The sequence below is a fragment of the Dermacentor albipictus genome, chromosome 9 (assembly GCF_038994185.2).
Source record: "Dermacentor albipictus isolate Rhodes 1998 colony chromosome 9, USDA_Dalb.pri_finalv2, whole genome shotgun sequence".
Lineage (NCBI taxonomy): Eukaryota > Metazoa > Arthropoda > Arachnida > Ixodida > Ixodidae > Dermacentor > Dermacentor albipictus.
Genome location: NC_091829.1, coordinates 86,681,850 through 86,695,971, shown reverse-complemented (window position 1 = coordinate 86,695,971; position 14,122 = coordinate 86,681,850). Strand labels below are relative to the sequence as shown.

The 14,122-nt window shown below is 46.3% G+C and overlaps 1 long non-coding RNA gene across 1 annotated transcript in view; it reads right to left on the bottom strand.

The window, feature by feature from the left end:
- Positions 1-916: 916 nt before the first annotated feature.
- LOC139049473 (uncharacterized) overlaps positions 917-14,122 on the bottom strand; it is a 408,997-nt gene continuing 395,791 nt past the window's right edge. The window contains exons 6-7 of the long non-coding RNA XR_011508330.1: positions 2,477-2,552; positions 917-1,561 (exon numbers count right to left, since the gene is read on the bottom strand). This is a non-coding gene — a long non-coding RNA (uncharacterized lncRNA). The remainder of the gene's footprint in view (positions 1,562-2,476; positions 2,553-14,122) is intronic.

Sequence of the window (14,122 nt, the reverse complement as noted above, 5' to 3'; positions counted from 1 at the left end):
ACATTCCTGCTGCGGTCGGCATTAGCCTTTTCATGACTTAATCGTAAAGCTCAGATTGATTTTTCTATGCGCCACATATTTGGTTTGATAGTATAAAACGCCCAAGCTCAGAAGGCGCATAATTAGTAAATATTCATTGTCGTTTTGGATAGTGTTACATTCACATGGGGTATTCACCATTTTTCATAAACAATAATCTTGTGATCACATCACAGACAAACCAATTGGTTCCAGATGGTCGGATTTCTTTTTCGTTGACAGCTGTACAGGCGAGTGAGTTTATTCAAAGGTGAACATACCATGTCACTTAGGCAGGCCTTGTTAGCTCAATCAGTGAGAACAAAATGGTAGTAGGAGGAATAGAATGAAAGGGAAAAAATAATAATAAACGAGCTTGACAGTTGAGATACCGTGTAGCATTTACCAATTGCTTCTTTTTTTGTGGCCGTGTATATATACCGAAATCTGACATGCCATTTCATCTAGTCATCTTTTGCATTAACCGAATGTATTCGGCATTTACCATATAAAGAATGCCAACATCGCTAAACGAACCTAGAACATGTTTTATACTAGCTGGTCTACGGACTACATTTGGTTTCATTTCTCGGGGCCGCGACACAGGGCCGCGCAGTAAGTAACTGTGTAGGACACAATTGAGAATTTCACTCGAGTTAATTAAATGACTTTTCATAAATTAACTTGCTAATGGCCATCATTTCCTCACGGTTTTATTTTCAAGGCCCACAAATTAAGATGTTACACAAGTAAAAATATGATTTTGAAAAGAGTTAGGTGGCGGTTGGTCATACTTTCTTCTTGCTCTATGTATATAGTACTTAAAAAGAGAGACCCGAAATCATAATGCCCAAACTTCAACTACTGTCAGTACTGTCATGACACAGCGACACAAACGGAACATATAAACTGCGATTTATTGAAAGATTAGACTTCTGCAATATATACTTCATTCGTAACTAAAACAGAGTTTTATAAGGTAGAAAGTGATGGAATATCACGACCTCTTATTTTGAATGAGTTGGCATGCACGTAGCTTTTATTTTCTACACAACCTTCAGTTTGAGACGGAGACGAGGAAGAGTATCACTTCGTCGTTGTGTTGTTAATGCTAATCAATAAATTTTACCAATATCTGCTTCATTCTGCAGTCTTCGGCAGCAGAGCTTGGCAGCCCGAGGGAAGAAGAAACCAAGGTGGCTCCTCCTGCCGACGTCGAAGTGCGGCTGTAGAGAGGGGCTGCTACGTTTCATCTAGTAGGGCTCGGTTGTTCACAACTTGACTTTTCCCACTCGTTACATCGCCGACCCAGGAAGGTGCTAGGAAGCCATTGAACACCATTTGCCATCGCCGATGTGGAAGTGTTTCAGCGTCAATTGAATGTGCTTTGAGGTGGTGGCGTTGAAGCAGTGGAGGAGGCGTCCGCTCGTTTCCGTTGTATTACTTCACGTGACATGAATGGCGATTGGAGTTTGCTTGACACGTGCCAGTTTTGCAACCATAGTGGCGTGCCCATCTTTCTTTGTTGACCATGATTTCAGTCCTGAAACAAAGCTTAGGTGTATATCTTTCTCACCCGATACTACATTTAGCTGTTTTAATTTGCATTGTGCAGTTCGGAGCGAGTGATTTAAAGCACTTACTAGGCGCTAGTGTTCTGCAAAGTAATGGCCATGGTTTTATTGAGGTAATTAGTAACATGCAATAAAGCGGACATGCGTCTTCCGGCGTGTCTAAGACCCTGTGTTTGAGTGCCGAGACCATTCTTGTACTCTTGTATCACTGTGTCCGTAAAGTGTCAATTGTCAGTGTTGTACTGTGCATTGTAATCGTCATGCCTGACGAAAGTACGAAATAATCCATGCATGTTTCTGCAGTGGAGCCCGAGCTAGCATTTAGATCTGGAATCAGTTCGCTACAAGCGTAGAATGTGAGAGACAAGAGACAAAAACTTGAACGTATTTGAATTGAACGTGACGGAGTTTCGTTTATTTCCCTCAACGGATTCATCTTTCCTTTTAAAGCATTGTACTTAAGTTACTTTTCACACAGAGGAAAAGTCTAGTATACAGTACCACGCGCTCTACATAAACGGTCAGGTATAGTTATATTATCGCACTTATTATCTCGGTATTTAATGCTACATCGACAGTCAGAAGGCGTTTCGTTCTTGAACTAGACGTACCAGAGTATGTATAGTTCTCATCTCAAACCAAGCGTTGATACTGCAGAGGTGAAACTCAATGGACACAATTAGCTTCCCAGACCAAAAACACTAGTGATGTTAGGATTAGCCAAGCATATCGATTGCCTAACTCTATTACGATGAGATACTGACACAGTAGATGTGGACGGCATATAGATGGGGGGCGGAGGGCAGTGAAAAACTAGGCGCAGTGACAATTTCTAGTAATTTTACCACCATAAAGTGAGTTTCATTCACGCAGGAACCACTCACCTTGTGTTAGCAGCAGAATGTCAAAGCCACAGTGGCACGTCAACAAACTGGTCGACTGATTTGTGTTTTTTGTTGCCTGTAAATAAAAATTGCAATAAACGGGCATGCCATGGCAAAAAGACTGTTTGTGGCCATTTAATAAATAAAGTGCATGCTGTGTATACAAGAAATGCAGAAATTTAACACTCCCAGGGTTAGTATAGTAGAAAAGTACCGACACCCCAGATGGTGGATGGCAAAACGGCGCCGCGGTATCTCAAATGGTAAGAATATCACTTGATCCACTTTCATCTCCATTAATTTATCATTTATTTAATTCGATTAGTAAGTACAAGTAATTTACCCTATGATGTTCTCCTTGGTGCCCTCGTTGGTTTCTTATGACATGGTTAATAAAAATCGGGCCCCTCGGCTCCCTTTCTTCTCGTCATTACATTACGAGGGTCTCGAATCCGCCAACATTGATGCCTTGATTTACGTTGTGTGCGTTTATCGACCAGCTGCCGTCACCCAAATAGATCACCGTCTCGTGACTCCTGCGACAACAAAGGTGTTTCACATTCGACGCCTAGGTTCGTGGGGGGTGGCGCCGGCTAACACTCCCAGGTTTAGTTGTAGCAGTAAACCGCATAGAGTGAATGGCAAACCGGGGTCCCCGCAGTAGCTCAATTGGCAAGAGAATCGCACGGTGGTTCGTATATCACCTGCCAGTTCTTCAACCATTTTCATTCCCATTTGATTCTCATTTTTTACTTAATAAGTGCGTAATTTCGCCTACGTTGCTCTGGGTGTCCTTGTTTATTGGCATATGTTGTGGTCAACAAAATTGATGCGCCTCGGTTCCCTTACTTCTGGTTCGTAATATATATATATATATATATATATATATGTGTGTGTGTGTGTGTGTGTGTGTGTGTGCGTGTGTGTGTGTGTGTGTGTGTGTGGAGAGAGATAGAGAGAAAGACGTGAAGAAGAGGGAGGAGTTGTAGTTTTTGGCAAAGAACAGCCCCCCCCCCCCCCAAATACTTTTCTTGCTAGGCCACTACATTCTTCGTCACTTTGAGCCGCACATGTCGGCTTCCCACTAACACCAGCGTTTCATGGATATCGCACTCTTCTATCCCTCTTTCCAGCAAGTTTAATGAGCACGACAAGATCGGTAAAAGCATATCGGAAAATTTTCACTAAATATGTGCCATGCCGTTTTGCGCGTTACCACTATGTGATTGGATACTCAGTGCAGTAAGCTTTCCGTTGCACTAAAACAATGGGTACCATAGAAATTAGTTGTCAGTCTCTTTAAATCATCGTTTTCAATCTTTTCAGAGACTGTTGAGGTGAACGAGTGACTTTGGTAATTCGTAAAAAAAAAATTAGTTTCGACGTGAGGGCCAAGCAATGAATGCGATGGGCATGATTACACGAAGTGCAACGTTCGTAGCTGTAGTGGCAGTACCTATTAGCGTAAACGTATGCAGCCTATGTAAAAACGAGCTGTTGCGTTAGACAACCTCTCTTTGAATCCTTCCATCGGACTATCTCATTTTATTTATTTTGAAAATTTTATTTCAGTACAAACTAGAGGCCCTGGGTTGAAAAATATTACATAGAGGGGAAATGAAACATCGCCAAAGGTAACATGTAAGAGGTGACAACAAAATTAAAAGCAATATAAAAATGAAAGCCAATGTCTTTCTTGGCGAACACCATTTTTCCGTATCGGGTATGTTTCAAATCTCTTTTCTGGGCCGATCACGGAGGTAGTGCAAATCCGGGTCTAATAAAATAGCATCACTTTCAGGTTTCCGCTCTGTAATTGTTTCGCACTTCTAAAATTTAAGTCTCAATGGAATTATGGATGTGCTGCCGTTGTTTTTTTTTCGTGGCATTTGTTTGTGGGCTGCCATTCTCAAAATTCTGAGGAATAACTTTATCAAGAATGTACTTCCTGGTCTGAACATCTCTCTGTCAGGGACAGATGCTTGAAGGTGTTCTCTCTGTCCTCAAAGTAGCGGCTGATAACAGATACAAAACTGGCACCCATATCTTCCCAGAACGTCAGATAAAACTGAATGGGTAACCCGTCCAGCCCTGGGGCCGAGCCACGCTTCATGGAAGATAATGCTCCCTTCTCTTCATCCGCTGATGGTCGGGCGCAAAGACGGTCAGCTACCTCAAGTGGAACCTCATCAAACCAGCAAGTGAGGGTGTTGGCATCACGCTTGTGAGCCGCCTTGCAACATCGCGCTGCGTCAAACTGATCTTCAAAGGAGATTGCTTACCAACACACGTCAAAGTCTGTCACTTCCGACACCCTGTTCGGCTCTTCGTACAAAAGCCTCTTCAATGCCATCAGTGCTTTAGGCTTGGACATGTCAAGGGTGTCTGCCCAAACTCGATACTGTGTCCCCATTGTGCTGAACCTCACGCGGAGTAGACGTGCTCGGCTACTGTACTGAAGTGCGGCAACTCTAATGGGTCCCATGCTGCCACGTCTAGGGGCTGCCCTAGCATCAAGAGGTCGATGTTCTCAAGCAAATGATTTGGGACAATTCGACACACAGGGAGGCTGCTGCAACGATCCGGCATCGGCGTCACCGAACCTCCTCAAGAAAGGCAGAGCCGCGAAAGGAGAGGGCCGCTTCCATTGTAGCACCCACATTCTCCAATCAGGCCAAAAAGGGGCTGAACAGCACAAGGAAGTCGCCTGAAAGGAATTTGTCTCAAGAAGAATGGCCTGCGCGTCCGAGCCAGCAATCTCCCACAGAATTACAAATTGTCAAGGCCGCTCGGGAGCCTACTCCTGCCGCTGATGCCACGCCCAAAGCAGATTGTCAAGTCCTTTCAATGCTGCTTCCCCTCATAGATGCCATTCCAGTGATTCTGTCGAACCTTGGAACTACGTCTGCTCAAAATGCACTGAAAGTACTGGACGCCTTAAGCCCAGTGCTTGAGTCCCTCGAATAGAGACATGGCCAACCATCGCCCATCGTTTCGAGAGGAAGTCAAGGCAGCGTCAATCATACAGTGGAACGCAAGAGGTCTAAAATTACGCCTTTCAGACTTTCGTCAGTATATATATACTAATTTGTTCCCAATCATTGTCATATGTGAGCCTAATGTGTCAAAAGCAGTCAGATTATCGGGATACGAAGCTGTTACATCCGCAACAACTGTTGCATGCAGCAAAGTCGTCGTTTTCATTCGTCAAAAACTGACATATGTTCGCCAGCCGATTCCACCTCATGATAAGAATCAATATGTTTGCCTAACAATTAAAAAGGGCAAACTCATGTTTACACTTGTAGGCGTTTATATAGCGCCTTCAAGAATTTTCGATCCCAAACGATTAACGATTATCTTGTCTGCGTGTCCAGCCCCATATGTCATCATCGGAGATTTTAATCCGCACCATATAGCATGGGGAAGCACAAGGACAAATGCAAGAGGGCAAAGACTTGCAAATGTCACCTGCAACCACGGCCTTTCTTTGCTGAATGACGGCAGCCCAACGTTTATGCGAGGCGTGAATTATGGCAGCTGTCTTGACCTAGCTTTCGTCTCCAGCACTTTCACAAGATAGGTTAAATGGCTTTCGGATATTGAGACACACGGGAGTGATCACATTCCCACATACCTTGTCATCAAAGGGATGTCCAGTCCCATCTCACGGAACACCATTCGATTAATTGATTGGACCAATTTTACTTCCACCATGGAAGACGCTTGTCGAGAGGGGTTGTCCTCTGGATTAGAGGAAGCAATAAAGTCTGCAATGCTACACGACGAGCGCACGGTCACGGTTTCGTCGAAGCACACGGAATTGGATGTAGAGTTGGAGCGACTTCGTGCACTCCGTCGTCGTGCGGAGCGCCGTTACCAGCGCAGAAAATCCGTCGAAGACCTTAGGACAGCCAGACGACTACAAAGGAGGCTTCAACGTCACATGGATAGATTGGATAGATTGGCATCTCGACGTTGGACAAGATTTTGCCAGACACTAGACCCCCAAAAGCCATTTTCCCACATATACGTTCCCTCCCTGAACAACGCTTCTCATTCAAACCGCTGGCGCTCTTCCAAGGGCGGCTAGAGGCTGATGCTGCAGAAGTCTTGTGCAAGGAGAATCGTTTTCTCTGGTTAACCTCCCTGCCTTTCCCCTTTCCTCTCTCTCTCTCTCTCAAGTGGAACCTGAGGCAGCCCACTAAGCATTACACGAAATCCACGAGAGAAAAAATCTATTTGCATAGTCGTACGGGCCATGTTTTCAATATGCGTTACAATGAGCGAATAATTAGGAGAGGGAGGCGACGCAACCCGAAGTGCTCTTGCGGCGCCGAACCGAATGCATGCGCCTGTCTAAAAATCGAGTTTCTTGCAAACCGCAAAACTACAGGGTGTGCACACGGATTACGCATGCATCGCCAAGCAGCAGCTGACAAAGTGAACGCTGCCATGACGGCATCAACGGAGTCAGTTGATTGACCCGAAGGGCAACACGGAGCTTCGTGGCAGTATCCGCCAGGTTTTCTGACACACGTCGTCCGAGTGCACGTCTTCCGGCTGAACAATGCATACGCCACTGCACCTTGAGCGCATCCCATGACTCTGGCTCAGATCTAGAATTAGAGGCCTGCAAAACTCTTGACAAACAATAGCACGAGTGCGCGTGTAGAATGTGGATGTCTAGACGCGATGGTTTAGGTGAAGGGAAAGTTGGGAAGCGAGTTTCAAGCATAAATGATGTGTGATTGGAAATATAAACGGGGGATCAAGGTAAAGTTATCACATCAGATCGGTGAATGGCTACAGTTCAACATAGGGCTCTTTGTTATCAGCAATATCTATGGCAAATGTGTTCTGTTGATTTTTTTTTGAAGTTATGCCTCTATATACTGACAAATATCATTCGCGATAAGAAAGGAGAAGGCTGCTTTTTAGGCAGGAAACGTCACACCTTATTTCAAACTCTCGAATTTAGAGAACTGATTTGGTTTAAAGCACAGTTGTCACGGCAGGAACTGCAACAGCATTCTACACTGACGTCTTTGACCTGAAATTTCGCCTCGCAGCTTGTGAAGGAACTCAGAGCTGGCCAGAATGTGTTGTGAGATGTTGAGGGAAATGAAATGACCCTGATTCATAGTGATAGAAACCAGCACGCTGTTCGCGATTTAGGTTGGAATTGTAATTTTACGATTTCGTGCGAGCAGCATTCCTTGGGATTCTTGCTCGGCGAATTTCCCACGCTAAGGCGCTAAGCGTGCGAACGTCGCCTCGCACCTGCTTAAGCTTTTCCTGTAGCCTCTAGAGCCGCTCGAGTTTCCTCTTATTGACAGTCGGCCATTTTCCCAAGAAAGTATGCCTTCCAACCACTGGGACTCAACCATCGCCGACAACGTCAGCGCCTTTCCACTTAGGTACGAAGATCAGGACAGGGGCTGTGCCGCTTCAAGGTAACCTGGGGCCTGGCAGACCAACCTAACTGAGCCATCTTTCTGGCGAACATCCAAGGATCACGAGTTCAAAACCCCGATTTCCTTCCTTTTCTTTATCTCTTTTCTTTAAGTTTATCATTATAACAGAGAATTACATATCTTCGCCACGACCATCCGCACAGGGACCCTCTTAAATATTTTTTCTTCAAACACTGGTTGTAATTTTGTTTCCTCTATTATTTATGGCCATTCACGTGCAGGTCATAAACTACGCGGTTTCTCCAGTTTAGTGCCATGTGTGCGGTTTAACCGAGCTCAGATTGGCCGACCTTGACTATCGATGAAAGGAACACTGTAGGTTAAATGAGGCATACAACTGCCGTCTCCCTAGTGTTTAGGGTCGCTGCGTTCCTAGAAAAACTACGAAGTCAGTTACCCCCCCCCCCCCCCGCCATTCCGTCCTTCTCATTAGTCCTAGTATAATCACGGTCCAAAGCTGTAGAAAGGGTGAAGACACTACTGAGAACCGTCAAGGTCGCCTGCTTTGTGCGAATCTCAGCCCGATAGTGCGACTGAACATTCTGACTACCACCCGGGAACGCGGGTGTTCGGACGATAAGAGACAAGCAGTCGGGACGAGTGGATCATACGGCACCCGGAGCCTCTTGGTAAGCGCTGAAAGGCTTCCCTGTTTTATTTTTTGCACACAAGTGTCAAGCCCTCTTCAAATTTAGCAAAAATGTATCGTGTACCTAGGCGCGGTCAAGACCGCGTGCAAGCGTAAGATCCGGGAAACAAGAGATTACGGCAACCGAGAATTGGCACTATGTCGTGCAACCTACAGCGATCAGCAAAAACCTGCAAAGGGTGGACAAATTAGCGGATCTCTTACGCATGAAGGGCCCTCTGAGCCGTAATTGTCAGAGACAAGGTAGCTTAACCACCTGCGGAAATATCTTACTGAGCTAAGCCTTACGCTGGGTTGCGGTAGTCGGAAGTTCCAATCGGCCCCTATTTCTCTTTCTGTGTTTTTTCTTTTTTTTTAACGGTGGTGTATCTGCGTATGACATCCTCCAGTGCACTGCATATGTAGGCTTGGAGTGGCACCTGACACCGGCGAAAGATGCCGAGAGCGAATGGGGCTATAGTAATCAAGGTGCAACCAAATTAGGAAGGCCGACTATGCTTGAACAAAGACACTCCCTCACCAGAACAGCAATTGGCCTCCCTGGTGCATTATTCCGCCACAACCTTACTAATGAAATCATCTCCTCAATGAAATGGCCCTCAGCCTCCAGTGGCTGCGGAGCACCTGACCAAGGCGGCGGTCAGACTTGCAACGCAGCAGAGGGTGCTAAGAATATCTGGCTCCGGACAGGCCGCCAATGGAAACTGACCCTTGCAAAGTTTAACACCCGAACCCTCACGAGTGGGGCAAGCTCAGCAGGACTCTTCGAAGAACTATCAGACATTGTTTGGGACATTATCGGCCTTAGTGACATTAGAAGACCTGGTGAGGCTTACACATTGCTGAATAACGGTCATGTCCTCTTCTATAGAGGTCTTCCGCATAACAAGCCATACGGGGTGGGATTCGTAATCCATAAAGACATAGCGGGCAACATTGACGAATTCTACAGCATCAACGAGAGGGTAGCACTACTCGTAACCAAACTCAACAGACCTTTTCAGTGGGCGAGGAGGAAAGGGCACGCTGCGAGCCTTTCTTTCTGCTGGCTTGTGCGATCCGCCGCGGCGCTGCTTGAAATTATTGCTTATGCGTGCTGCGGAATGATTTCGAGATGTTTTAGACAGTACTTGGTGAAATTTACGCAATTTCCGTTCGTATAAGGTTGTCAGGGGAATCTTTCGGTGTATAGGTAACTACAGTACGGGGAAATATCTCTTGGGGGCGCAAAGATGTGATGCGCATTGTCAGCGGCAGTATGTGTTGTGAACTGTTTTGCGTATATCGGTTTTGATTCAACGAAGACAACCAGCGTCTCTGTATTACCTGCATGAAATGGTAAACCTGCTCACTACCTGATTGCTTGGCGTAAGGACTAAAGCTAGATCGCCTGCTCGTGTACGGTCAACCTAAGTCAACTATGCAACATCTAAGCCGCAAACGCAATCAAATAGTTGTGATACAGCGGTGTCGTTCTCGCGACGATTCAAGTCTAGTAGGCTTGAAATCACTATATGTCTACACTAGCCTCCTGCATGAGGCCGATGGCGCTGTACAACACAGTGATCACTGCGGTTGGCGTACCAGCATGATACATATGAATAAGCTATGTGCTTCGGCATTGTCTTTTTGCCCTGTAAATCCATAATATCCGACATGGGTCCCATAAAAAGAATGCGATGGTTATCTTGAGGACAAAATAGATATGCCTCTAGGTGTTATAGTGAGTCAATTTAAGCACCCAGCAGTTGGTGAGTGCAACATGGTTTCTAGGAACTACGTACGGACTCGAAGAAGCCATTAATGATGATTCGCGATCCACGAAACGCACAATCGACGCGCCCTCAAACTGGGCGCAGGTACACAAATGAACCGGTGAAAGCCTCGGGATCCTTTCAAAACATTTTCAGCGCCGTGCCGCATGCGGCAGCACAGGAAAATAAAAAAGGCGGATTGCGACATGGGTCAGCTGGTGGCGACACTCTCTGTCACAATGGGCCGGTTCCACTTAATATTCCTTTGGACGCCCCATCGTGGACAGGACGGGGCCGGTCCGGTGTTGATGTCAACGGCGTCGTTTGTCTCTTCCGTGGAAGTACAAGTCCAAGCTGGATAGAACAGGTCTCCAAGCTAAGGATCAGCAGATCTGTGGAATTCTGAAGGCTGCCCATAAATTCGTCGTGGTGCTCTGTGGCCCCCGACTATTCAGTTCGACCCAGGGAAGGCTTCGGCACTTTCGTGGAACTTTACCGGCACCAAGGGCAACCACTTCGGAAAAATGGGGTGGGGAGAGTAGAGGGTGATTTTCTTCTTCCTCAGAATCACTATATACATTTGTAATACAAAACCAGACGTTCTTGTTTAAAGTGTCCAAAAGTGGTGCCTCTCTTTTCAAGCAATTTGGTCTCGCTCATCCACAATCGCGCTCGACTCAGTAGGAGCAGGCTAGCCTGATAGCACGAGAACAGAGGAAGAGTTGCTCTCTGTCATTACACTCTTGCTTGCCTGGAGTGAAGTTTGTGGATATCGTTTCAGCGGTCGCATCGCCTATCAGGACCGACGCCACGTGCAGCCGTGCGGTACCACAATTCAATCCGGCACAGGTGAGTCTAGAACTCGAGTATTGTATAGAAGATGTTATATACGTGAATGGAAACATTTTATGAAGATCTCACTTTAAGAATGCATTATTTACGTACCCAAATCTAAGTTTTCGGCTAAGCCTCTTACAACACCAGCCAAAACAAGCCTCGCAGACACGTACACCGTCATTCCCATGACGGCACAGGGCACCTTAGGAAACACCCATAGACGGTGGCGCCAGATTTGCCTCTAGGTGTTATAGTGAGACACTCTATGCACCCAGCAGGCGGTCAGTGCTGCATGGTTTCCAGGAACTACGTGCGGTCCCGCAGAAGCCATGAACAATGATTCGCGATCAACGAAACGCACAATCGACGTGCACACAACGTGGGCGAAGGTACACAAATCAACCGGCGAAAACTCCGGGATCCTTCCGGAAAGTTTTCAGTGGCATGCGGCACGGGGCAGCGCAGAAAAATGAAAAAGGCGGATTGCGACACGGGTCGGCTTGTGGCCACTCTCTCATTAACAATGGGCCGGTTCCGCTTAGTATCCCTTAGGGCGTCCCATCGTGGACATGACGTGGTAGGTCCTGTGCTAATGTCAAGCACGTGGCTTTCCTCTTTCGTGGAAGTAGAAGCCCAAAGTGCATAAAACCGGCCCCCACAGCAAGGGTCAGCAGATCTCTGGAATTCTGAATGCTGCCAATTGATACTTCGTGGAGGTCGGTGGCCTCGCACTATTCAGTTCGGAAGGGTTCGACAGTTTCGTGGAATTTTGCCTGCACCAAGGGCGGAGAGTGGAGTGGGGGAAGTGGGCAGAGAACGGGGTGGGGAGAGTGGAGCGTCATCTCCTCCTTCCTTCGAACCACTAAATATATTTGGAATGGATCACGTGAATTTCATACTGAAAGTGTCCAGAAGTGGTGCCTCTCTTTTCGGCAAGCAATTTAGTCTCGCTCATCTACAATCGTGTTCGACTCAGTAGGAGCAGGCTAGCCTGACAGCACGAGACGAACGGAAGATTTGCTCTGTCATTTCGCTTTTGCTTGCCTGGAGTGAAGTGCGTGGATATTTTTTGAGCGGTCGCATCACCTATCAGGACCGACGCCACGTGCAGCCGTAAGGGACGACAACTCGAAGCATCCGGCACTCGTATAAGGTGAGTCAATTTCTCGTGTCTTGTCGATGCATTATATTACGGCAACAAATTTTAGGTAGAAATTATATTTTACAACGTTTTTGTGAGCGCTCGCGCAAGAAGCGTGGACGCATGTTTGGAAAATGACGATGCCAGTCGTCAATGTAGGCGGTTTGAATTGTTAATGAGAACTCGCGTATATGGCCTTTCCTTCTTTGGTTCTTGAGAGAGACATTTCGTCGCCGAACCGAAACGGCCGAGAGTTGGACGAACGTCGTTGCTCCTTAACGTAGTAAGGTGAAGCTAGCGCTGCATCTCGGATCTTGCGTGCGCATGCACGACATTTCAATGACGACCGCTGAAAACACGGGCCCATAATTGCGAAGCGGTCGCTTTTTGTCCTCAGTGGTTTATGTCAGCTAGGCGCATGTAAAATAACATTAACACTATCTTGACATGGTCACTACAGCCAGGGGCAGGCGCAGGGTTTGCCTAATCATTTGAAAAGGGTATTTTCATTGCGGCGCTTTTGTCTTAATAGATGCTGAAATAGGGAACATGCTTCAATGACGCTGAAATATTTCAGCATACCTCCAAGACATAAACTTGGATTATAGTTGTGTTTATTTACGTTGCTATAGAACTACAGGAAGGGGGCATATTCTCTCCCTATGTTTGCTGTCATACTTATAAAGACAATTCAGTTGCATTGGGCGCCAGATACAGTGGGAGCGTTCAGAAATACTTTATTATACATGTCAACGTCCCTCTGGACATTATATCAAAAATATTCACATGGAGGTAAGTCCTTTCTTAAAAAAAAAAAACAGATATTTGTGGGGACGACACGATTAGCAAGAATGTATATACATATGCAAATTTCAACACTCTCCTTGCGCCTGCTTTTTTTACTATACCATACCATACTATACTATACCATACTATACTGTACTATACTATACTATAGTATACTATACTATATAGTTTGCTATACTGCTGAACGCTAGGCGCCGCTATGAAGGCATGCGCTCGCCGTTGACAGTACAGACTTACGGCATATCGTCGGTAGCTATACGAGAATTTGTTTAGCACCGTGTATGTCGATAATTTACGTCTCGCATGAGGTGCTTGAGAAATTTGTTTACGAATGCAGGTTACTATGTCAGGACCTGCTAAAGCAGCTGTTCTGCGTTATAAGAATTTACGCCCAACAGTGGCGCAACAAGTCCTCGCTGTAAATAGTAGATGCGAAGGGGAGTGTCTGCGCCTGCATGCCAATGCTATATACTTTTGTAGTCTCTCGATCAGCTTTGTCACGCCATTATGATTGCAACATTTCAGCTTGCAGTGGAGCTCTTACAAACTGCTCCTGGCACTGAGCTAAGGCAATTGCAGAAGCCATCACTCGCGACATTGCAACGACGATGGGGCGGCCGCCTTCGTGCATGAATTTTCACGGGTCAAGATGGCGGCCGCGAAAGATTTTTGCAACTCGGTCGGCCATATTTGGTTCTAAAGTTATGCGAGAAAGCCACACGACTTGAAAATAGGAGCACGTGGCATTGACAGCAGTGTTTTAAAGCGAAGCACACCGCGTCGTGGGAGGTGGGGGTGGGTCACTGGGTGTGCATGCATGACAGGAAGGAGTCGGCGAAGAAACGCGACGATAAAAACTAGTTTTCCGCCCACCTCTTGATACCTGTAATTATGCGTGAGTCCCCTCAGAAGATGCAGCTGCAGCGCTTCCTTTTCTACTAAGGTGCGAGTACAGAGGGGACGTAGACAAATCTGTAGATT